The sequence below is a fragment of the Sinohyriopsis cumingii genome, unplaced genomic scaffold, assembly GCF_028554795.1.
Source record: "Sinohyriopsis cumingii isolate HCF-2022 unplaced genomic scaffold, ASM2855479v2 utg001237l, whole genome shotgun sequence".
NCBI classification, from domain to species: Eukaryota; Metazoa; Mollusca; class Bivalvia; order Unionida; family Unionidae; genus Sinohyriopsis; species Sinohyriopsis cumingii.
In genome coordinates this window covers 891324-918983 of record NW_028315973.1, presented here as the reverse complement: position 1 = coordinate 918983, position 27660 = coordinate 891324, and the positions used below count along the sequence as shown (strand labels likewise).

Sequence of the window (27660 nt, the reverse complement as noted above, 5' to 3'; positions counted from 1 at the left end):
GTGGCCTTTATGCTACAATGCCTTCTGAATGATTTTGATGGCCTTTATGCTACAATGCCTTCTGTCAAAGTTGGTCCAAGTCTGTTGAGCAGTTCTAGAGCAGAAGTCATTTCCAAATCTTTCCTATATTGAGTAATGATGGCAATATCTGATGGGGGTTCAGCATCATTTGAAAAAATTTGACAAAGCATCATGTCAGGATACTTTCTTTCAAATCTGGTCAAGTTTTGTTGATTTGTAATTGAGAAATTTAAAGGTTTTTCAATTATTTTAGTAATGGTGGTCATTTTTCAAGAAGAGATCAACATAAATTAAACTAATTTGAAGGATCTTCATGCCAAAATGCTTTTTGTCCAACTTGGTGGAAGTCTGTCAAGTGGTTCTTGATAATGTCTTTTTAATTTTTTCTCTATTAACAGTAACATATCTGAAACCAGACCAGCATCATGTAAGTACATGTGAAAGAGCATCCTGCCAGAATGATTTATGTTAACAAAAATTCTGATGAGCATCCACTGCTTTTAGTAATGATGTCCATATCGGATAGCAGATGGGCATCATCTGAATGAACATGAAAGAACCTCAGGATGATTTGTCAAATTTAGTAAAATTCTGAAGAGCCATTCTTGAAAAGAAGTCATTTAAAGTTTGTTTTATTTGGGGTTTTTTTTTCTTGTATATTGGTGGCCATATTTGATGTCAGATCAACATGATTTACAGAACATTATGCCAGATGATTTCTGTCAACAAAAATGACATTCTCTTGTTACAAGGTTGAAGCAAGTCTGTCCAATTCTTATCAGGGGTTTCTAAATAAAAGTTATTTCAAAGTTTTTAGTTCATATTTTTAGTTACATAGCTGCATTTTATGGCCATTTAAAATAAATGAAATGTCCTGATGCCAGAAAGGGCCCTATGAAATCTGATCGATTGCTCCAAAAGCTTCTGAAAAGTCAGAAATAGCGTGGGTGGGTGTGTCTGTGTGATTAGGATTTTTAACATAGCTTTAACAATTTTTCAGTCATATCGCTACGATGTCTGCAGTGTGGCAGCTTAAAGTGATGTCTAGCAATGGGGCATCATGCTGCAGACATGTAGCATGATGTCCCACCCAGTCACATTATCCTGACTCCAGGCCGACCAGTCCTAACAGTAACCTTTTAATGCTGAGCGCCTAGTGAGGTAGCTGTTAGTATCTTTTTTGTAAGTCTTTGGTATAACTTGGCCAGGGTTCGAACCCACGACCTCCCACTTCCAAGACGGACGCTCTAACCACAAGACTACTGGAGCGGTCAGAAATAGCAAACATTAACATACAAACTACAAACTACTTATAAAAAACCACATCAAATGCTCAAATGGCTTCACCGCTAGGTAAATTAAATATTTTTATCCATCAGGCAAATTTTGGTCTAACTTCTTTTCTTTGTTTATATGATGTTTTAATCCATACATAAGCATTAAACTGAACATTTTTGTAAAGAATAATGTATAATTAAACAAAATTTCTTTTAAAAATGACTAAGTTTCTATGTTCTAAGTTACTCATACTGTTCTGTCCCTATTCCAGACAGATCAAAATTCTAAGATCCTTATGCTATCTTCAAAGTACCAAAATTTATATTTTCAACACAAACCTCTCAATAATCAAATTATACCACACAAGCAGAGTTTTGTCATATCAAAGCGCACAGTGACACATTCAAAAATGGAAATGATCAAAAAAATGCCATGCTATTTCCATAAACTGTTATGTTATATAATACAAATAAAAACCAAAAATGAGAACTTTAAATGCACTTGTGCTGCTGACAGAATTATTGCCTATATACCATATGTACTCGCTTATAAGACAAGCCCAACTACAAAGACCCAGTTTGTTAGGAGTAATCAGTAGAACAAACATAGATCCTGATCTGCAGCGCAATATGCTATGACAGATCAGGATCTTTTTGTACGTAATATGACTCCACTAATAAGCAGGTATATACGGTGCAAGCTTTATTCAATATTATTTATTTATAGACATGGAGATAAATAAAGTTCTGTAAAAAGTTAAAACTCAAGATGAAATAGAGGAAAAAATATAACACATAAAGGGGCTTTATAATATATAAACAGGAAACCAAATACATAATATATATTACACTAACAACAGTAAAACATAAATTAGATTGAAATTTTCTTAATAGTTCAGCTCCATTTGATTGTTAATTTTTAATTATGAAGAAAAGTTAATGAATTGTGCCCATAAAATTACATCAGTGAACTTATTCAATGAATTTGGAAAAAAGTTCAAGCACACTATATATGTATATTTGCAAATATGAAACTATATCTTCAGTTTTTTTTTAATAATGCAAAATCAAAAGCTTGATTAGAGAGGAGGAAAATAAATGAAAGTATACCTTGAGGTCATATTTTACAGGGTCTTTTCTTTTTAAATTATCATCCTCTTTACCTGGTCATTTCTTTTTAAATTATCATCCTGTTTACATGGGATGGGGTCAGGGGAAGTTGAAAGGTACATCCTATTAGTTGGGGTGGGTTAAAGACACAGGAGAAAAAAACTTACCATCATGTGGAGGAAGAGGAAATGAAGCATTTACAGGTGAGAAAAGATCAAAGGGTCTAACCTACACTTCTGCAACACTACCTGAGGCAGAAGGGCAGCTGCAAAGAAGGTACAATGTATATACATGCTTTCTTGTTAGACTCTTAGCAGATACTTAAATATTTAAACTTTTAACATGCCCATAACGAAAAACAAACAATTTGTTTACTCGTAAACATGAACCTTCTCACCAACAACAGATTTAAAATGCCTGCCAACTGATTAAAGAAAAAAATACTCAGGTCACTCAAGCCTGAAAATCTGAGCTTCTCACCTTCAAATGCATCAACATGCCAATTTTCAACAGTATACATAAAACTGGGTCCATGATATTAAGGGCATAAAGACCAGATAGCTGAAAATACAAAATAAACTCAAGTACAACACTTTATCACAGTGACCCAGTTTTTATGAGTTACCCCCTTTCAGATGCCTCTACAAGCCAAGTTTTTTGGGTGGGTTAAATAGGATCCAAGATACTGAGGGTATCACATTCACACTGAAAGTGGCATCACTAAAAAAGTTGCATTTTTGGATTATTTAAGTAGCTTTAACAATTTTAGTCATATCACCAAGATGTCTGCAGTGTGGCAGTTTATAGTGATGTCTAGCACTGGGCATCATGCCACAGACATGTGGCATCATGTCCCACCCAGTCACATTATCCTGACACCAAACCAACCAGCCCTAACACTATTATATTAATGCTGAGAATCAAGCGAAGCAGCTGCAAGAGACCATATATATTTTTATTATTTTTTTAATTTTTTATATTTTTTTTAATTTTATTTTTTAAAGTTTTTTTTATTTCATGGTGTTTGTTTTTGTAATAATATTATTATATGTTTTTTATCTTATAGGTGTTGTCTAATGTTGTAAAGCGCTTAGAGCTTCTAAAAGATTAGACGCTATACAAACTCCTCATTATTATTATTATTATTATTATGTATAAGCCTTTGGTATGACTTGGCTGGGACTTGAACCTGTGACCTCCCCAAAACAAGGTAGACACTAACCACTTAGGCCACTGGGGCAGTGGTCAATTATTGATACACGAGGGTACTATGTCTCAAGTTTGTGGAAAACTGGTCCATTGATTGTATACAAGGGTACAATATATCAAATTTAACAACAAAATTGGTCCAATAACAATACACAAGGATACTATTTCTCAAGTCTGACAAAAATTGGTCCATTAATGATACAGAAGGGTCCTATGTCTCAAGTTTGATGAAAATTGGTCCATTAATGAAACACAAAGGTACTTTGTCTCATGTTCAACAAACATTAGTCCACTAATGATACATAAGTAGCAGCAGAGAGGGTGAACAGACCATAGAATTCCGACAAAACAAATAAAACAAACAAATAAATCATCTCGTAGAAAGGTCCAGATTTTACAAATGAACTTTTCCTTGAGATGTTTATTTTTGCAATGACCGATTGTGCTAATAAAACCTCAGTTCGAAATAGTAGCTGAAAAAATAAAGTACTCTACGTGTTTATTTATTTCTTGTTTATTTTTTTGACGACCAACGTTGGTAGGTACCCTCTCTGCTGCTCCTCTTCTGCTGATATTAATTAAATTATCATGTTATAATAAAATGATACATCCAGAATCTCATACTGCAAGAACAGCTCGAGAACGATTAGAAGCAATTAAAAAACTTCTTCCTGTCAAAGACTCATTTAGAAAAAATCTACAAGCGCAGCAAGAAGCAAAAGTTGAGTATGAAGAGGACACTAAAAAACTATTTAAACCCGTCACTGCAGCTACTGAACAAGTTACAACTGTCATCAAAGAAGATCTTCTTCCGGTATCAAAAAAAATAGCAAGAAGAACTAAACAGACGAGGGAGATTTTACGAGACCTTCCAACTGGCATAGCCGGGAAAATAGCTGCGGCTCAGCCTCCACCTGTTGGTGAGGAAATACTTGAAAAAATTGGACAACTTCGTGCTGAGATAGGTGATATGAAAGATCGTGAATCAACAAAATCAGAAGAAGGAAGAATGATTATGCTGAGCAATAAATTTACTAGTGCGGGTATCAAGTTCATAAAAGAAATTGAGGATATTAATACGTTATCAAAACTTGCAGTAGAAAGTTTTAATAAAAAAGAAGAACTTTTAAGACCTGAACATAGTTCCGCTCGTATTAGTGATCCTGAAATCTGGTATAAATGGATATATCGTATATATTACAATAAAGATAGAGTTTACTCTAGTGATGAGGTATATAATGATTATCGCAGAAAAATAGACATGTATCTTGCACAAAAAGAACCAAAATCTCTCAGAACAATAAGTGAGGAAGAAGAAGAAGTATCACCCTCAAGACTATTTAAGAAAAGATCACCCTTAAGACTATTTAAGAAATCAGAAGAAGAAGGAGCTACTGGCAGTGGTCTGGGAAATAATTTTATTTGTCCTGATAATATCATCAATGACGTGTCACGGTTAGAAGTTCTCATAGGAGGAAAACGAGCTGGAAATAATTCACCAGAAATAACCAATGAAGCAGCTGATATTTGTCGGCGACTATTTCAAGGTGGTATCATGGATATTGGCGTTTACCGAGAACTTATTGATGAGCTCGTTGATGACTAGTTGTTAGATAAATGGTAAATAAAATAAGATGATTGTGCATGATAATCATCGTAAACCCACACAGGTTAGAGCGGTAAACTCACGATTACCAATCTATAGTGTTATTTACGGAAATGGACTTGGTGATGTCATTCGGGGATTATTCACGAGGATAGCTCCAAAAGTAGCACCTGTTGCAAAACAATTATCGATGAAGGCTATTGATATTGTTCGTGATAAAGCTCCTGGTGCAATTGTCAATGTTGCTGGTAAGGCGTTCTCGGCGATCAAGGAAAGACTAGCACGATTATTGCGACGAAAACAACAACCACCGGTGAAACTGGCAAGTACTGAGGTGATGCCTGCAGATGTCAGTAAAATAATAAATCAGGCTGCAAATCAAAAACTAGCGGCGATATCTGAAGAAGCGGAAAAAAATATAACAGCAAATTTAATAGCAGGAAGTGGTCTTCGTCGACGATGATCATCATTTGGAAAAATGGTAACTATAATAAAATGTTCAGGCGCGAATCAGACCCAGCATTTGATATGGAGGCACCTGTCCTTAAGTACGAGTCAGTACGTGATTATCAGTTTTATTCTTATGACGCAAGACAACCAAATCATCCGGGGAGAATCGAATTACAGGTTCATGATACAAGTAGATATTTCTTGCCCGCTGAGGCGTTTATTGAAGTAGAAGGTAGACTTGTAACGAATGTTGTAGCTAATACGCCATATGCTGCTAATTTACGTGTTGGTTTTGTCAACAACGGGATTATGGCGTTGTTTGATAGCGCCACATACATGATTGATGGAAAAAATATTGAATCAATTCAGAAGGATGTTGATGTTGCTACAACAATAATTGGTCTGGCGAGATATTCTGACGACTTTACAAGATCAGCTGGTCCAACAATGATGTTTGCTAAGGATATTACTGACAACGCTGATCATGTTCAGTATACTAAAATACGAACACCAGTAGGTACTGCATCTGATCCACAACCGGTTGCTGATGGTCCTGAATACGCAGCCAGACCAGCTGCTGCTTTTGATATTGTAGGAAGCGTTAATGCGACTTACAACCTGGGATTTGCAACACGCCGAGCAGCGCTGTCGGGAGATAATAGAAATTTTTCGTGTGCAATTCCATTATCTCATATCTTTGGATTTTGCAGAAATGTTAGAAAAGTCATCTTTGGAGCTAAACACACAATTGTGCTCGTAAGAAAAGGTAATGATAATGATGCAATCTGGCGAGGTGCTGGTGTTGCCGAGGGTAAAGTAAATATATCAAAACTTTCATTGTGGATGCCAGTAATGACTCCATCTATTACTGAGGAACAAAAATTACTATCTTTTATGGATCAAGGCGGTAAATCATTGCTATCATGGTTAACAGTAACCACAGATGCTGCTCAAAGCAATATTAATGGTTTATTTACATGGCATATAGCATCACAACAGGGTGTTTCTGCACCACGACATATTTTTATTGCACTACAAGATAATGCTCGGACGAATAATCAACAACGTTCACATATGATATTTGACAACCTTGAAGTTAATGAAGTTTCCTTACGGATAAATGGACATCAAGAACCAGCCGAGGATATACAACTAAATTTTGATCAAAATCATGTAGCGCGCGCATATCATCGTTTAATGTCATTCATGGGACGTGATCAAAATATAGATACCGGCTTGCAAATATCACAACTAGATTTTACAGGTCTATATCCGATTTATTATTTTTCACTAGAACATCTTGATTTATCCAAACAATCTGTCGTTGATATACACTTTCGAGCTCATGTTACTAACCCTCCTCCTGATATACCCGGTCCACCAATTATTCCCGGCTTCTACAGAGCGATCGCGGTCATACTTAGCGACAAGGCCATGTTACTTGAAGGTGGCAGTGGTCGAATGAGGGTCGTTGATGCACCGGTGGAAAATCTTTAATCGTGTTATTTAGAAAAACATATTTTATATAAAAATGTCGTATAGTCATGTTAATGTTACTCTGACCCCGGGTCAGGTAAAAAAGCTTCAATCAAAAACCGCCAACAAATGCGGAACTAAAATATCACTAAAACGAGATCATATTAGTGGTGGTCCAAACAAATTATCGTTGACAAATAATCAGATTAAACATTTCAATAAAGCCCTAGAATCAAAAACTGGAGTTCAATTCCATCTCTCCCCGAGCGCCATCAAAGACATGGTTAAAACGGGTGGTATATTTCCACTTCTCGTGGCCATTCCGGCATTAATAGCTGCAGCTGCTCCAGCCGTAGCAAAAGCGGCCGCGTTAGGTGCTGTTGGAACAGCCGCTGGAATGGCACTAAAGAAAGCAACAGGGCAGGGATACAAAAAAAAGGGACGCGGTCTAAGATTACCGGGATCTCGTTGGGGGAGAGGCCTAAGGCTTCCAGGGTCATTTCGTTAGACGTTCCAGCATCAAATTTTGATTTACTTGATGCTGCTAAAAAATTAAAAATATCCGCCTTTAGAGGTGTTTTTATGCGAGATCAATTACCGAAACAACCAAACAAACTTGAAACAGGTATTATTAATCTTGACAAACGTTCCGGACCCGGTACTCATTGGGTATCATACGCGGTTGATCCGCGTGGAATTGTTTATTTTGATTCGTATGGGTTAGCTCCACCTGTTGAATTTATCAAGTATGTCGCACCACTCCACGCAACAACTAGAGGTTCCAAAGTTTGGTATTCAACACTACCCACACAAACAATGACAGATCCGCCAATATGCGGCCGTGAAGTAATTAATGTACTCGACGCTATATCAAAATCATCCAAGCCGCCACATAAAGTCGTGCACGATTATACAAGCAACCGATATGTTGCGCGTAAAGCATTTTAAACAACGGATCTTATTATAATGGTTGACATTTACGGAAGATCTTCTACTAGTAAGAAAATAAAATCCGACGTTGATCTGTCAAAGTATGCGACTAAAGATGACCTCGCTGATATTATGAACCTTGCTGGAGTTGACCCAGATGAAGTTATTATTTTTCAAGATCGATATGGTCAACTAAAAACCAGCAATATCAAATGGAATGATATAGTCCGGCGAGTACTTGGTGCAGTTACAGATAATATTCCTGTGTTTACTGATAGCGGCAAAATCAGAGATTCAAGTGTATCATTAGCAACCATCAGAGATGAAATTGCAAAAAGTGTTGCTAATCGCGTGAGAAACACCGGTGACACAATGACGGGTGAACTCAGCATGAACGGAAATAAAATAGTAGTTTTAAGAGATCCAACATCTGACGAAGACGCAGCAACAAAAAAATACGTCGACGTCAACTATGGCACCGTAGATAATAAATTATCCACGTTACGGGCCGAATATGATGTTCACGTAACCGGTTTTTCAAGGTTCCGAAGAAATTTTCAAAAAACCGATGAATCTATAGATAAATTCCTCGGTACTCCACACGTCATTGACATGAAACTCGTTGATATCAAAAATAACCTAGACACGATCAAACAAACACAGCAAGACGTCGTAGCGGGAATTCCTGAGATTGTCAGTAAAACCAATTTGATTAAAATTCCAGCTGCAATAACTCCCGGGCATATTACAAACATCGTATGCACGGTATCATCGGGATTTGCAACATGGTCGCAGCAAAATAATACTATCAAATATACCGCAACAGTCACTGGCGTGTACAGGTTGTCTGTGTTTTCCGCCGCTAAGTTTGAAATATTTACAACGTTTCCATGGCGTCATTCCACCGACAGGTTTTCCGGGGTTGTATCTGTTGTATTAAATAGCGGAACCGAAGAAATATTTATTCTGGAAGCAGCTGATAAGAAATTAACCGCAACATCCTTCTGGTGGTGTTTGGAATTTGTAGCTGAAACACCTCAATTGGTTACTGCATAAAAATATATGGACGGTGCACAATACAGATACAATCAAGCGCGTGAATGGCAGGCGGCGCTAAAAGATCAAGTCGATCAATATACAGTAAAAGTAAAAAAATATCGACGACGATTGGTTATCGTTGATGTGATTGTTTATTCAGTATCCGCTGTTGTTGCTGGAACCGGTGTAATATTATCAGCGTTGACAACGATGGCACCAGTAGCTGTAACTATCTGTATTTCAGCAGCAACAACTATTGCAGGTGTGCTTGGTATCATCACAAAAAAAATATGTACTTGTACGAACGAAAAATTATCCGATTACAAAATAAAATTACATACAGCGACGGTAGCATACTCGAAATTATCCTCGTTGTTATCAGCGAGTCTCAGTGATGGAATTATATCTGATTTCGAATTTTCAATGATAACCAAAATATACGATGAAGGTATTAAAGATACAAGTATCAATAATGACAGAATTACTCCAGCAGATCGTGACCAACACAACTCCGCCAAAGATAACGATGATCTCGGTAAGTTCAACTAATCCTGAATTTAGTGTTAATTTTCCTATTGCAATTCCAGTAAAAGAAATAGCACTAGCACAATTACGAGTATATTACAGCTGGCCAAATATCAGATCAAAATCATTTAACGGTACACTAGCAAATAATTCGCTCGTATTTACTAACAACAACAAACCCGATGGAACACCTGACTGGGTTGTTGTTGGAATACCAACCGGCAGTTACCAGATTGAAGAGATCGGTGAGGAATTTGCGCGTAGAATAAAATCAATAACGGGAAAGGAATCAAAAATATCAATAAACGTTCATGAGCCGACGTTGTCCTCGACGGTTGAAATAAACTCGCCTGATTATGCCGTTGATATTTATCAATCTTCAATCAGATCCGTGCTAGGATGGCCTGAAATATCACCACCGATAACACCGATACCACCAGAACCGAAAAAGTCTGATTATGTCACGGATAGACAATCATATCATGAAATTAATCCATCATACAGGGAAGAACTACGTATTATAAAAAATAAATCAATGCTTCACGAATTTGCCTTTTTCGGTGAAATTGAGGCATGGTTTTTTAAAAATCCGGGAGAAAAAGGACATTTTAGGGGTTTTTATCGAGAAGAGATTATTAGAGTTTTTCAGGAAATCAATCAAGAGTGTAAAAAACAACTAGATCAACTAAATCAATATTTTAACGAACATATTTTTGACATATCAGCGTCATCGCGTGAAAAAATCATCACGCGTGTGGAAATATTAAATCAGCTTATATCAGATATGGAATATATTAATAACCGAATAGTTCAGGCGACGGTTAGTCTTTTAAAATCACCTGAAAATCCTGATGTATATAAATGGTTAGAAAAATATAAATTAACAGAAGCCGATGTACCAAATTATAAATTTCCCGGGTATAGTGTAACCGAGTTAAGAAAATCTATCAATGATGTCATTGATGAGTTTTTTTCTAAACTACTCGATGCATGGAGAAAATTAATTCCACCTCCAACTGTTCTTAGACATGATAATGATCCACACGGCGGCGGAAGACACGTATCTCCGCGGATCGTTAATATAACACCGACGGTCGCGGTCAATCTGGTTTGTGACGTAATCGATGGCAGCTATCAAATAGATCTCGGAAGATCAAATCAGGCTCAACAAGGATACATCCTATACACGTTCACACCACAAGTTCCCCCTGGAAATTTAATCGTGCAAGAACCAACTAATCCCGTGTATTTGCGGTGTCACAATAATATGTTAACACGAATCAATTTTAAACTCACAGACCACCTTAATCGCTTAATTGACATACGTGAAGAAGAGCTTGTAATAAATCTGTATGTAAAGTCCTAGGACTTTTGTCTTAAGGATTTCTGTCCTAGGACTTCCGTCGTAAGGACTTCCGCCGTAAGGATTTCTGTCTAAGGACTTTTGTTGTAGATCTTCAGAATCAAATTCGATCAACTTAAAAAAATATTTTATTATTACTGGCACAAATTTGTGTTTGGTACAAATTAATCGGCCCAGGCAACTAAAAAAGCTAGTCGATGAAAGTAAACTTAAAATTTCTATCACAAAAAAAAAATAATATTTATTAATTTTCCTGATTTTTACTGAAATTGTACAAATTACTTGATTTTGACTACCAACTACCCCCTCAGAAACATAAAAATGCACGAACTACTTGATTTTGACTACCAACTACCCCCTCAGAAACATAAAAATGCACGAACTACTTGATTTTGACTACCAACTACCCCGTCAAAATCAAGAAAGTTCTAACCTTGTCAAATTGTTCCTAACAAATTTTATTTATTATAAATTAATTTTATTTATTAATAATATTATTTTTACTGAGATTTTTATTTTTTTTTTACTAAAATACAACGAAATTGCTCAATTTTCCTGATTTTGACTACCAACTACCCCGTCAGAAATCAAGTAGTTCGTGCATTTTTCTTTGATTTTGACTACCAACTACCCCGTCAGAATCAAGTAATTTGTGCATTTTTCTTGATTTTAGTAAAAAAAAATAAATTAATTCAGTAAATAAATAAATTAATTCAGAAATAAATAATTTGTAAAATTAAGAAATTTGTACAATTTTATGCTTTTGATGGGGTAAATGGTAGTCAAAATTAAGAAATTTGTACAATTTTATGCTTTTGATGGGGTAAATGGTAGTCAAAATTAAGAAATTTGTACAATTTTATGCTTTTGATGGGGTAAATGGTAGTCAAAATTAAGAAATTTGTACAAATTTGTTAAATTTCAGTAAAAAAAAAACAAATTACTAACCCATCAAATTCAGAAATAATATTTCTGATCAAAGATCTCAGTCATCTTCAAAATTACTACTCTGGATCGTTTCACCAGTAACGAAGTTACCTTGGATCGTTTCACGATCTGACATTATTTTTCTTAATAGTCTTATGCGAGTACTAATCGTTTTCTTTGCCTCATACTCGTGGGATAATAACGACTTAATTCTTTCTACGGCGGTAGAAAGAGGAACGAACTCCTTCACATGATCATCTTCTACGGTAGCTAGCGACTGAAACATTGCCGATTGAATCCGTTTCATGAGACTGTATTCAGATGATAGTGTGTGTGTCCCCATGGTTTTACGTTCTTGTAAAATCTCAAAGTCAGAAACTATTTTTTCAGGATTAAGTTCATCAGATATATTAATTCCATCTTTTTTTAATTTTTTAATAGCGACAATTACATCATTGATATTTTCATGGTTCATTATATAATATATAAATCTTTAAAATAAAAAAAATATCCCTAGAACACCTATCGAGTGTATTAGCGAGTTCGTCGGGATGTTTCAGGGACGGCACAACCAAGAACTCATAGCTTGCCACCGCAATCTACCAAGTTCATTAGGCAAATATTCCCTCTACGAGAGCCCCTAACCCGCCAAACAACGGTCTAGAGGCCCAAGAGGGAGGACGGCACAACCCTCATTAAACTCGTAGCTTGCCACCGCAATCTACCAAGTTTAGAGGATATACATATAACATATAACTAACTAAGGACAGCACAGTCCTCATTAAACTCGTAGCTTGCCACCGCAATCTACCAAGTTTATCGGACATACATATAACATATATACAATGAATGAAGAGCCCCTATCGAGTGTATTAGCGAGCTCAGATTATGAATGAAACGGCACTAACTAAGGACAGCACAAGGACAGCACAGTCCTCATTAAACTCGTAGCTTGCCACCGCAATCTACCAAGTTTATCGGACATACATATAACATATATACAATGAAATGGTTATATACAATGAAATGGTTATATACAATGAATGAAGAGCCCCTATCGAGTGTATTAGCGAGCTCAGATTATGAATGAAACGGTACTAACTAAGGACAGTACAAACATGTACGCTCAGCAAAATCACACCCACAATAATTAATCCAGTGGGTGATACGAAAATATGTATCAACCACAAGTCAATATTGTGGTTGTGAATTTGCTGAGCGGAGGGGTTCTTGCGGTTCCCTCCACTATTATAAAAATCGCAATTATGAGCACCACTGACAAATTGTCAGCCATGGGGATTCGATCCTGGACCGCGAGCGTCACAGTCCAATACCATACTGATCGAGCTATCAAACATTGTTACGAACATATGTTTCGGAAGTTAATATATAGCTAGCTATATAGCTAAGGAACCAATATTTACAGTAAACAGCGGTTTCTGAATAATAACGGTTTCTGTATTTGTAGCGGTTTCTGAATAATAACAGTTTCTGTATTTATAACAGTTTCTGAATAATAGTTTCTGTATTTGTAGCGGGTTCCTAAGTAGACTGAGAATCAATAATAACAGTTTCTGAATAATAGTTTCTGTATTTGTAGCGGGTTTCCTAAGTAGACCAAAAATCAATAATAACAGTGGCATTAATGCACAACTGCAGGTCGATTACAATGAGCAACGGTTTCTGTTTCACACACAGCTTCCTACGGATCAATAATATTATCATGTGTTGTATGATGGGGAAATATTTAAAAAACATAAATAATACTTCTACGAGTAATTAGTTACGATGTAATTAGTTACGATGTAATTAGTTAAACTGACTAATTACGATCATAAAAAACCAACCATCTACGAAGAAAACTATATATTACAAAGTAATCTCCCCTTATGTAATCAAAAATTCAGTAGTGTATGGAGGACCTACTGTGACATAAATTAAAAAATTAATTCAATGTGGTGATGATAGTTAATAATGTGGTGATGATAGTTAATAATGTGGTGATGATAGTTATTGATACTGAAATGTAATTTTCTGCTTATATTTTTTCGAGAGAGCAGATCTGGTTATATTATCTGCTACTTTTTGTACTGAACGCGAGTTAATATCAAAATATGTCGCAGCCGCGTTCATAGACTGAAACATAATTTCTTTACCGGTTTCTATGTTTGTAGAAATTACCCCCCTCTTTCCGATTGTCTTATATCTTCCTGTATTTCCACGTGTATTATTCTCGCTGTATGTGACAACACGAAGGTTGGATAAATTATTGTTTTGAGTGTCCCCGTCAATATGATCAATAACAAGACCGTCTTTGATCAAACCCTTGTGACACTCGTACGTAAATCTATGACATAGATAATGTTTCTTCCCAACTGTAAATCTAAGATAACCAACATTATTAATACAACCAACTGGTCTCTTCAACTTGCAGTGTCTGATGATACCATTAATATTTGATTCATAGTTTGTTATGACAGGATGTGGGACAAATATATTTTGCTCCATTATAATAATATTATATGTTTAAATCATTGTTTGTCTGAAATCTTGATATATATTCCCTCACGGATTTTATAGCGTTTTTACCGCTATTATTTTTTTTGTCATAATATCTTTTGAGCTCTCTGAACCGTTTCCCACCGCACTTCCCACATAATTCTGTCTTTCCTCGCACTCCAATACCACACCGTAGACATGGTATTGGTCCTAGACTTCCTCGTCGTATGTTTTGTGAGTGCATCCAACAAAATTCCCTTCTACAGGATTTGTTGCATCGATTTACTGAGGCGATCATCAACCATCTACATTGGGACATTGTATATATATATATAATTTTCTTTATTTAAATATTTGTTTTAATTATATGAACGAGTTTGAGAGATTATCCCAAACTAGGCCTGTTAAGTATAAATTCAACCTTGACAGATTATCTTCTGACTTGCCAGTACGAGATCTGGTTGATCCGAAAAATAAAAGTTTGATCTCGAAAATTCACGACGCCAAGAAAGAATTTTACACGGATGGTGCATCTCATACATGGTCAACGTTCAAGATTATACGCAACACTGTCACGGACGCCACAATGAACGACAAGCGAGCGGCAACTATCATTAACTACATCGCTGAATACGAGGGCAATCAAAAATATTTCTTCAGAGTAAAATTTATTGTATTAACAGAAACAGATAGTTGGATTATCTGTGACAAATATGATCCTGTCCTTGGTAATAATAAAACTATCATATTAAGTAAACATTCCAGACCGGGTCTACTGACGGGTATTGACAAACCGTATTATGAACGAGCGTATCCTGTAACAGCGGTTATTTATGGAATTTATGAGATAAATAAAAAACCCAACGTTGATAAACTAGCGCCGATGAAATTTTCAAGGTTAAATTGTGTAGCTGAACGAGTAATAGAACACTTTACAAACGCGATGCGTGGAAATGGATTAACTGATTTAAGGCGTGAAAAAATAAACTCGTGGGCTGATTCAGTTAAGGATACTGGTGCTACAATAAAAGATGTTGCTGAGTTAGGAAAAATATTAAAATTTCCAATAACTGTGGCGACAATAACGGGAGAAGTACTGTACCAGTCGAAATATAAATCGAAGGGAGCTCCAATAAATATTATCAATCATAACGCGCATGCATGGACTAACGCAGTAACAATATTTCCACGTGATCGAACTGTTAGATTTTACCCCACAGATATGAGTATGTTTGATTTTATCAACGAAATAAGTAAAACCGATCCTGTATCGGTATGGTTATTTAAAAGTAATGAGGAGGGTGAATTTGATCAGTTTGTCAAACCGAACGGTGAAATATATCGCACAGAATCCCTCCATGACGAGATGAAAAATCTTGCGACGTTTTTACAGTGCAAGTACGCGGAAAATACTGACAAATTACTAACTAATTGTTTTACCGTTCCATCTGTTGCGGCTCATTTCGCCAGAGAACGAAATTCATGGAAACCAACACGATTTGATTTACTCGAGGACGTACGCGCAAGTTGCGTCGAATATGGACATGGCGGATTATGGAATACCAAATACAATTACAATGATGTTATTTCGGTTGATATGGTTGCATGTTATCCAGGAAGTTTTCTGGGATACGGAGATTGTTCTACGTACTTTGAAAGATTTGGTCACCCTACAAACGAGATGACGCGAGTGGCAATTAATGGACCATTACCTGATTTTGATCTGACTGGATTCGCCTGTATTGAGTCGTTCGAGTTTAACGAAAATCTTCACAAGATTTGTTATGTTTGGTTTGGTAGACATTTTTGTGAAAAACGTTGGGCACCTATAGTTCTGTTGCGATATATGCTAGATTGTGCGATACTGACATCGTTGGTGGTCAGTGAGGCAATTATATCATATCATGCACAGACCAAAGTTTGGTTGCCCATGTCAGATTCTGAAGTTATTAGCGAGTTTAAGGATGTTTCCGAAGATGATATTCCTAATAAACTCAAAACCGCAAAAGATCTCTGTAGAAAAATTATAGGTAAATTTACTCAAGGTGGTGCATATGATTATAAAAGACATCACGCACGATTAATTTTAGATGATGCCGAGTACGATTTTATAATCGCTGATACAACGGCGAAAAATATATTTGTAAATCGAGAAAGTGTTTATTTATCCGACGGAACAAAATTAGGTATGATCGTTAGTTACATAAATGACGTATCCCCACAATATACTCATCTAAGATCTTCCATGTTGGCTTATGTTTCTATAAATTTATTATTGATGATTAATAGATTTCCTGAGACCGCAGTCAGAGTCGCAACAGATTCGTTTTATATTTCAAGTAAATATTTAGAACCTGTTATGAAATTTACAAGTAATGATGAACGATGGGGTTCGTGGAGAATAAAAAAGGAACTATTACACAATTATGTAGAATCAGCAGATGTTCCAATGAGAGATTTTTATCGTGAGGGTAATAAAATATCAGAAATGTCGAAGGCACCATCGTCGAGTGATCCAATATCCAGATATAAGACAGTATATCTCAATGGACCTGGTGGATGCGGCAAAACAACTCGAACGATTAATGTTTTTAGAAATTCAGATATAATCGTGCTGACACCCACACATAGACTTGCACGGGAGATGAAACAGCGGCAAGTACAATCGTGCACGTATCATAGTTTCTTTCGGTGGCGCGGAGATACATGGACTCCTGAACGGATGGGAGAAAAATATATACCTAAAATAATTATTTGGGACGAGATATGTACGGTGTCATTGGATACATTAAAAATGTTTCTTGATTGGTTGTTGACGAAAAATACCGCCATAATAATGTGTGGCGATCATGGTCAACCTCCGCCCTTTGTTGGACCATCTCCACATGATTGGTTAAAAAATTTCGTTGATTATTACGAAGAAATAGATGATGATCATAGAGCTCTTGATGCAAATTTGAAGGAGTTTAAAAAATTAATCAGATTACAATCAAACAAAATTCAGTGTGAAATAATACGTGGAGTGATCTCAGAGACATCAATGAGTGATTTTTTGAACTCATGGAGACCCACCGATTTGATCGTAGCAAGTAGAAAAATAATCAGAGACGCTTTACAACAACAGTTATTTCAACTACATAAAGAACAATATTCAGAACTACCCGTTCCGTTATGTTATAGACCATCAGATACACGAAAACAGAATATTAATGTTGATATTCCAGGACAGACAGAGTCAAGGAAACAGAATCTCGTATTAAATGATATTGTCGCCGTTGATATCAGTGTGGTCGAAGATGCATTACGCGCTGACAAATCTCCATGGGTGTTGGGATACGCCATGACAATCCACTCGTCACAGGGATTAACTATTTCTGATACACGAGTCTGGATTGTAGACGATCGCATCGAGTGGTCAAATTTAGTTTATTTAGCGGTATCGAGGGTCAGAAATATATCTCAATTACGTAGAATTATAATTCCTGAAATCGTTGATAAATTTAACATCATCGATGATGATATAATAACAAAAAAAATTAATCGGATACAAACAATCTGACAAAAAAAATAAACGTGACTTTGATCTTGATGTTGAATTTATTATTGAGTTAAAACAGCAGCAAAACAATCATTGCGCATGTTGTAATTGTATAATGTTATGGCGGTATTCGAGTAATGATTCAAGACAATTTACCGTAGATAGAAAAGATAATAGTCGCGGTCATACACGAGAAAATACCATGTTAACCTGTCTTGAGTGTAATCGACGTAGAGGCGCTAGTGCTAGTTAAGTGATCGAAATCACCGGAGTGATCGCGGTGGTAGTTGTGTATCCGCGGGAATTATTTGTAGTTGTTCACGCGTAAATCCACGCTGAGGAGCAGCAGAATCTAATCTGTAGATTGCAGGTCTGGAAACGCCTACATTTCTTCCAGTGGATCTTGTCACGGTAGATATTTTGTGTGTGGTAACACTCCAAATAGGATCAGTTGCTCTCGCGCTACCACCTTCAAGTTCACCAGGCTCATATAAATATCTGACTGTGACATCACCTAATATTTTTTGTTTTCCAGCATCTTTTCGTTGTGTTGGTATATTTTTTTTTGTGACCGCGCTAATGGGTTTCATGTTGGTTGTTCGTGTGATCTCATTATTTAATGCAGCTATCACGCCTGGTAATCTTGCAACCCATTCTCGAGATCTTTTATCCTGAATAAATTCCCTCGCGTATTGATATCCAAATAACCGTTCAGCAAGTGTTCGATTAAATCGCTCAACAATTGCTTGATCGCGGTGAATTGCAGTATGACCTCGTCGTATTTTGGTATTATGTTGTTTCATCAGCGATGATACTGGACCAAGAAATTCCTTACCAGGATCAACCTGTAGTAGCTGTGGCCATCGCAGACCACCTTGTGGTCCAAGTCCTCGTTGATAAATTCGTTCAAATGCATCGGCTACTTCAGATGATGTTTTCGCTGATAGCGGCTCTGCTTCTTTATATCTACTTGCAACATCAACTACGGTTAGCGCGTATTTGTACGTTTTTCCACGTACAGTATCATGCGGTAAAAACAGAATATCAGCTTGATGAACTTCATTAGGAACACTGACATCGAAATACGAGTACTGAATTTGTTTAGGACGTGGTAGATAAATTTGCCATATTGCTTGTTTAGATAACCACGTTTTAGCAGTAGAATGTTTAACCGATGCTGCATCAGCGAGTTTACCAATTGCTGCTTTGCCTCTCCAGTATCCTCTCGGCGAATAATAAATTGATTCCATTATTAATTACCAGCCCCAATCGCTAATTTACCTTTCATCAAGAATCTTACTAACCAATTAGCTAATGATTCTCTAATATTTTTATTTTTTATAGAATTTAATGAATGAATTAATTTTACATCTGCAATATGCCTATCTTGTAGATTTTTACTTTTATAAGCTACATCATGAGCATGACAAGCTCGATCAATAGTGTTTATTGGTTCCTCGCCTGGTTTTGGTTGATCTTGATCGTCGAGCCTGATATCAAGTCTGGTACCAGGACCGCAATAATTATATCCTGGTAGATGTTTTTCTCCGCTGTATTTAGCCCATGGAGCACCTGGAAACTTTGACATCAAATTAGCAATATCACCACCGCGCTTATTAGGTAAAAACGAAAATTTCTTTCTACCGCATATAGAACATTTTCCACCGTATGCTATTTTTTTGTTTTTTGTTATAACCGTAGCTAAATCAACAGTTGGAGTTTTAACTCTACAACATAAACAATATAAATTCATGTTATAATATATATGGATATAATTGATTTCTCAGCAACTCGGCAACGAGAGCCAGTTAAGCATCATCCTGCGCTACCGAACTCCATCAGAATGATTATCATAGGACCATCTGGATCGGGTAAGACGCAATTATTACTTAATCTGATAATGAGATGGTTGAAATGGGATAAGTTGTATTTAGTAGCACCATCCGTTGATGATCAACGATGTTATGATGTACTTAAAGATTTCAATGAAAACGCACGATTACTGGATGAAGATAATGATGTTATAGAGTTTATAACCGATATTGATGAAGCACCATCTGTAGATTCCATAGACGGATTTATTAATAATTTAGTTGTATACGACGATGTGATGCTAGATAAACAATCAAATCCAGCCAGAATATTTTCCCGAGGTAGACACAAAAATACAGACGTGATCTATGTTACTCAACGATATACACAAATACCAAAAGTGATCAGAGACAACTGCAACATTTTAGTTGTGTTTAATGGCGTAGACACACACACGTTGCGAAATATTCATCAAACCTGGTGTGGTGGTGACATGGATATAATTAAATTCAAAAATTTCTTCTCACGAGCGCAAGCTACCCCGCATGGATTTATAACAATAAATTTACATGATCCAAGAACAAGATATCGTGTGGGTATTGATAAAATATTTGGGTAACAGGGGTGATGATAAAATTAAATTGAATTAAACAGATATCATTAATATAATGAACAACTGTGCGTGGCTGCGTCAAGGAACAACAGATAAATGCAACAAAAGGTGCCGTGGAGAATATTGCAAGAAACATAATTATCTTATAAAGAAAAACCCTCATGCTGGTCCACGAAGATGTGTTGGATGTAACAACGGCGTTAGAGGATTATATCAGATTTGCAAAAATTGCGGTGGAGATCGATACAGAAGTTTGATGATATATTATAAACACAGAAAAAACATAAATCCAAAAATAGAAAAACCACCATCAGAACTTGAATATTACTTGAAACATAGAACAAATTCCGAAGATTCAGATGAAGATGAAACAGATGAGAAAAAACGACAGCGAGAACGCGTTGAAAAATATTCATCAAACTTGGTATGGTGGTAAATTAATAGCAGCAGAGAGGGTACCTACCAACGTTGGTCGTCAAAAAAATAAACAAGAAATAAATAAACACGTAGAGTACTTTATTTTTTCAGCTACTATTTCGAACTGAGGTTTTATTAGCACAATCGGTCATTGCAAAAATAAACATCTCAAGGAAAGTTCATTTGTAAAATCTGGACCTTTCTACGAGATGATTTATTTGTTTGTTTTATTTGTTTTGTCGGAATTCTATGGTCTGTTCACCCTCTCTGCTGCTTAAGTGTACTATGTCTCAAGTTTGATGAAAATTGCTCATTAATGACATGCAAGGATGTAATCCTACAGCTTGAACATTCAATGCCATTTTGTAATAGTCACCCCTCAGACATGGTTATTTTCACTGCAAAAAGAAGCTCGTATGGTACCTAGAAGCTGTTATGGTAACTAGAAGCATTCTTCAGTGACCTATGTCAGTTTTTTGCAAATTTTGTTTCACTACGGAGTTATAAAACCAAATAAACAAAAAACTCGACAGAATAAAAAGTATTTTCCTCTACCAGGAAACACTTAAAAACAGAACTAAATCTGTCTGTGAGTGCTTAATACCACTAACTCTAAAAGTAATAACCTGACAGAGCCCATTTTTATATGTAACATAAACTCACCATATTATAAAATGCATATCATGTTTTGTGAAGATACTGGAAAAGACTTACTGCATATACTCAGTTATAATTAGAGTCCTGCTGCTAACAGCATAGCATAATGTGCTAGCAGATCAGGGTCTGTGTTGTTTGTTCTACTGATTACTCATAGCAAACTGCATGGACCCATATTTTCTGATGAATTATGAGATTGCAAATGGGGGTGGGTGGATCTGTGCAGTTTGCAATTGGACTCCATTATTAAAAAGCAAGTAGGGTTTGGGAAAGCAACATATCATCATTGGTATTTACATTCATGGATTGCGGAAGGAGCCCTGTTGTTTACAGCAAAGGGTTATTCTCGTTGCACCCCTAAATCCACAAAAGATACTTCAAACCATTATAGAGTAAGAAAGTACAAATTTTATTTTCAAATATGGGAACATAACTATGAAAAGTACTAACCTAACAAAGTTGAATTTTTACATGGATCAAAATCTTGCCATAATACCAATGCATGTCAAGTTTTAAGAAACAATCTCAAATGGTTTAGGAGATACTTATTGAGTATGACAGATGGATGGTACAATTTGTATAAAAAAATGGGGACAAATCCTATTTGGTATGCCAATCCAACAGACTCTGTTTTTCTTTTACAGGACTCAACGTCTAGTCTTGATACAAAATTATACAAGTTTCATGTATTTATCTATAAAGGGTTTAGAAGACAATAAGCCAATGAAAGTGTTATGTATGAACAGACAGACAAGCTGACTCCAGTATACCACTCAAACTTTGTTCACTAATTTCTGGAGTCTTTGATGTGAAGATATAGTCAAAAAGTTCATTAAAGTCATTCAACTATGATTACTGCTAATAAACGCCATTTTATTGGTTAGAATTTAATCTTAACAAATACCATTTATTCCTCTATGCAACAGTTTAGCAACATTTTCATCTGTCAGTCAAGAAATATGTAATAATTTTAAGTGATTCTGGGGTACATTATTTCCCTTGTGTATATCACCTGTCACTGAACACTACCAGCTGAAATACACCTAGTTAACACCTGAATCTGGTTACTGCACAGGGAGTGTGAAGGATGTGCAAAGGTGAGAACTTAGTGAAAGTTTGCCAATAAAAAAAAAAGAAAAACGGTTGACTTCTGCAAATTAGCTAAAGCAAACTGAATTAACAACTACCCATTACAATAATAATTATACTAACAAAGCAACAACAAAAACAACAACAATAATAATAATAATAATAATAGTGCAGCCTCCAGACTTTTATATTGGATGACTAAGTAAACAGGTGATTTGACCAACCAAATTTACAGCAACCACATCAACAACAACAACAACAACAATAATAATAATAATAATAACAATATTGCAGCTTCTTGACTTATGCATAGGATGACAAAGTAAACAGGTGATTTGAACAATAAAGTTTACAGCAACAACAACAATAGTAATAATAATAATAATAACAATAATAATTTCATCCTCTTAACCTTTTGCATTTTCTGACCAAGCAAACAGGTCTGATCTGACCAGTTCCAATAATAATAATAATAATAATAATAATAACAGCAACAACTGGACATTGTCATCATCATTACCTTCACTGGTGTGTTTATCATTTTTCAACTTGTCACCCATTTAAAACCAGTAATGCAGAAACATTACGTTTTTTAAACCTAATTTATTAGAACCTTCATATGGTTGGTTAAGTTTCTTAAGCCCATATTTATGATGATTACTTGACATCAGTTTCTCAGTCAATAATAATGTTATCATTGACTTTTATTTATGTTTCAGGAAATGATTACATGTAAATAATCATTTGACATAGTCTATTAAAAGACTAAGTTTGATGAAATAAACTCTTATTTCAAACAATTTCTTTTGGCTACATGTTTCTTCTTTGATCTTCAATGTCTTTTTCCATCAATTATATTCATCACTGGTTTCAAAATTGGTTATATACAATAAACAAGTCAACTCTGAATTAATAAAACATTTAATTTAATGTTAATTATTTTATTGCATTCATATCTCTATTATTTGGGCATACCAGCTCCCTTATAACTAGGCATAACTGAAATGCTCATATGCAAACAAGCTTGAGAAATATGGGACCAGTAATTACAGTCTTTAGGATATCACTGCTATAAGAATGACTGAGGCTGATGATAAATTGTTAATTTATTTAAGAGAAGTAGGGATAATGATGACATAATGAGAGTTGAATGAGAGAGAATCACTTTTTTTATTTTTTTAAAAATGGAGTCTAATGGGCACTATAAGAAGGAAGCCAGATGAATTAAGGACATTCACTTATTGGTATAGACAAGAAAATACTAGTCTGATAGGCACTATAATGAGGCAATTATTTAGAGGACAATAAAAGAGGCAGTTTCTCAGATTCATCACCCTGCTGACACTCATAAATTGGTCATCATATTCACATTGACACACAATTCTTAAACCTAACTGACAATCAAACTACAATGAAGCAAAACAAAAAAATGTAAATTCAATACTAGTTACTATTTCTTTATCAGTAAATTCATGATTTTACACATCCAACGGTATTGCATATATATATATATATATATATATATATATATATATATATATATATATATATATATATATATGTATATATATATATATATATATGTATATGTATATGTGTATATATATATATATATATATATATATATATATATATATATATATATATATATATATATATATATATATATATATATATATATATATATATATATAGAGAGAGAGAGAGAGAGAGAGACTCCTCTCTCTCTTTGTGGGGGGGACACAATAAGCTAACATATTGTTAATATAGTTCTATCTACACAATATTAAGGAGCCTATCGTGTGCTGAAAAATGGTGTTAAACCCTACAACAACAACAACAACTATACAATATTAGAACATTCCTAAAGTTTCTTTTCTAATAATTCTGTTGTTGTTGTTGTTATAGGGTTTAACACCATTTTTCAGCACAAGATAGGCTATACATGGCGGCCAGTATTAATGGTGGAGAAAGAACCCAGGAAACCCCCAGAGAGAACCACCGACCCACGAGAAGCTAGCAGCAAGCTTTCTCACATATCCACATTGGCTGAGCCTGAGACTCGAACCCACGCAGTGAGATGGCAGTGATTCATGACGGAGAGTGCTTTAGACCATGCGGCCACTCTGTGATGACAAGTATGCATAATGTTATTCTATACTACTGCAATATTTGTTTGGATATATGCTTGGATTTTTCTCAAGCTATTTTTTTTATTGAGCATGCATGTGATATGTTTGTAAATGACTAAACATTTCAAGGATTCAGAGATGACTTGTCTGTTTTGTGAAGCATCTTTGTTTCTGAACATGGTAAAATTAATGAGTGATTTTTCTTTTGTTACATATTTATGCATGTTAATCTGAGGTATCTACATGGTGTACATATCTCTAGTTGAATTAATTATTTCTTTTGTTGTTGGTTTATGTCTAATCCAATCAATACTCTTTACAATGAAACCTAAACTGAAACCTAAATTTGCATGCTTGGTCCATCTATTGTCATGTTACAGAAACATTTCCCATCACATCAACCTATGTAAGAAATTATTTGGGTCCTACTTCAACATTTATTTTTACAGTTTTACAACAAAACTATTGCTCCTATCATGCCAGATATTTCACAAATTTAAAACACAAATGTAAAAGAATACATTTGAAGTTCATTGAAAAAAGTGAAACATTGATATTTTTGAGCAAATAAGCCACCCATCTTACTTTAATTAAAATGTCAGACAGACTGTATCTAACCTAAATTAATGTAAGAATCTGGTCCAAAGATTTTAACATAATATAAACAAAACTGTTGTCCAAACTCCTGAACTACAATAAACAACAAAAAAATTAAAAGTCTGAATTGATGCAATTGGCAAATACATTATCTTTTGTAAAGCCATTAGTACATTTTATTATTCTGAGCTAAATATTACTGAAGCATACATGGTAAATGATTCTTTTACCCCAAAAAATGTTTGTGTCTCTTTTGATAAATATGGGAGGTTCTTCTTGAAAATTAAATAGTTAATGATTCAGGAAGTGGGATGACTAAACTCCTGGATATATAATATTATAGGAACCAACATTACAATACCTCACAATTAGCCATGTCTATAGGAAGAGGAAATGCTTTCTTTGAATTCTGAAAAGATGTTTTCTCAACTGTCTAAAACAGGAAGTCCAGATAAGATTTAGTGACCATAACATGGCGGGGGGTCAAAATCCACCACCTCTGTTCTCATATCCTACAATGTTACAGGTCATAATCCAGTTGACCAGTCTAATCTATGCATCACCTCTTTAACATCCAAAGACACCAAGTGACTTTTAACTCTTTCCCTCTTCACCTTTCATTTAACCTATTGAACTGGGTGTTTTTACTAATCAAACACCTCAGGGCAAGAATTTTCTTGGGAGAAAAGCAAAATTGTGAAGAGTGGTGAACAAAATTAAACACAAGTCCAAAGCACTTGATTTTACTGTATGCTAGAAACATCTAATCCTGAAAATGTGCTAAGTCAGTAATACACCTTGTTCAGTGCAAAAAGTGAGTTTATGAATGAATCATGAGGAAAATGTACTGTTCATGAAAGCACCTCCACATGAAATCATGAAATGATGGGTCACAATTTACACCTTTGCATTCAATTTAAACGATATAATCAGAGCAAACAAACATGTTACTCATTGTAATGTTAATTTTAAAAATTAAACAACAAACTTTTTTCTTCATATTATGATACTTTAAAAATTCTGCAAAAACAACTGAGAATTTCTGGTTGTATATTAATCGTAAGAGGTAACCACCCTTTAAAACGTTTTTCAAACTGGGCATTGCCCATTAAAAAGTGTATTAATCTGGGCAATGCCCATTAAAAAATGTATCAATATGACCAATGACCATTAAAATGTGTATCAATCTGGCCAATGCCCATTAAAAAGTGGATCAATCTGGCCAATAACCTTTAAAAAATGTATCAATCTGGCCAATGCCCATTAAAAAGTGTATCAATCTGGCCAATGCCCATTAGAAAGTGTATCAATCTGGCCAATGCCCATTAGAAAGTGTATCAATCTGGCCAATGCCCATTAAAAAGTGTATCAATCTGGCCAATGCCCATTAAAAAGTATTAATCTGGCCAATGCCCATTAAAAAGTGCAACAATCTGGGCAATGCTCATTAAAAAGTATATCATTCTAGGCAAAGCCCATTAAAAAGTGTATTAATTTGAGCGATCTCCATTAAAAAGTGTATTAATCTGGGCAATGCCCATTAAAGAGTGTAACAATCTGCACAATGCCCATTAAAAAGTGTATGTATCTGGGCACTGCCCATTAAAAAGTGTATCAATCTATAATTGGCAAAATGTATTGTACTTACAAACAGAATCAATATCTTGATTAAAAAAAGGCTACATCCAAAATTTATAGCATAGCTTTCAAGATAAGATTTGACTCATTTCATGACAAGTTAGTAATAAGGCTGTGTCATACATGATGTATAGCACTATGCAAGTCACAATGAAGTAAATTATCTCAAAGATGTTAATGGATGCATCTCATCATGTTTCCTGCTTATTTCTAACCAATACTGCCCATAAACATGTAATTCAAAAGAAAAAAGTTTTGCAGCTCCCATTTTCATGTAAGCATATAAACAAGAGTCCCCTGATGGGACTGATGCTCTATTAACTAAAACAAATTGTAGAATTCAGGATCAAATTCTTTGTTTTTAAATATGAGTGCTGAACAATCTGATATTCTTCAGCACTGACAAGATTTTCAACTGCTGTACCAGAGAGTGTGTGGGGGTGGACAAGGGTAACAGTTGTTGTTGTTGTTGTAGGGTTTAACGCCATTTTTCAGCACACGATAGGCTATACATGGCAGCCAGTATTAATGGTGGAGGAAGAACCCGGAATGAACAACTGACCCATGAGAAGATGCTGGCAAGCTTTCTCACATAACCACGTTGGCTGAATCCGAGACTCGAACCCACGCAGAAAGAGGTGAGATGGCAGTGATCCATAACAGAGAGCGCTTTAGACCACTTGGCCACTCGGCCCCACCCCCCCCCAGGGTAACAAACGAACAGTGGATGGACAAG

The 27660-nt window shown here is 35.4% G+C and overlaps 1 protein-coding gene across 2 annotated transcripts in view; it reads right to left on the bottom strand.

The window, feature by feature from the left end:
• LOC149772705 (cytosolic purine 5'-nucleotidase-like) overlaps positions 1-27660 on the bottom strand; it is a 329115-nt gene that overhangs the window by 277328 nt on the left and 24127 nt on the right. The gene's annotated exons all lie outside the window — the stretch shown is intronic.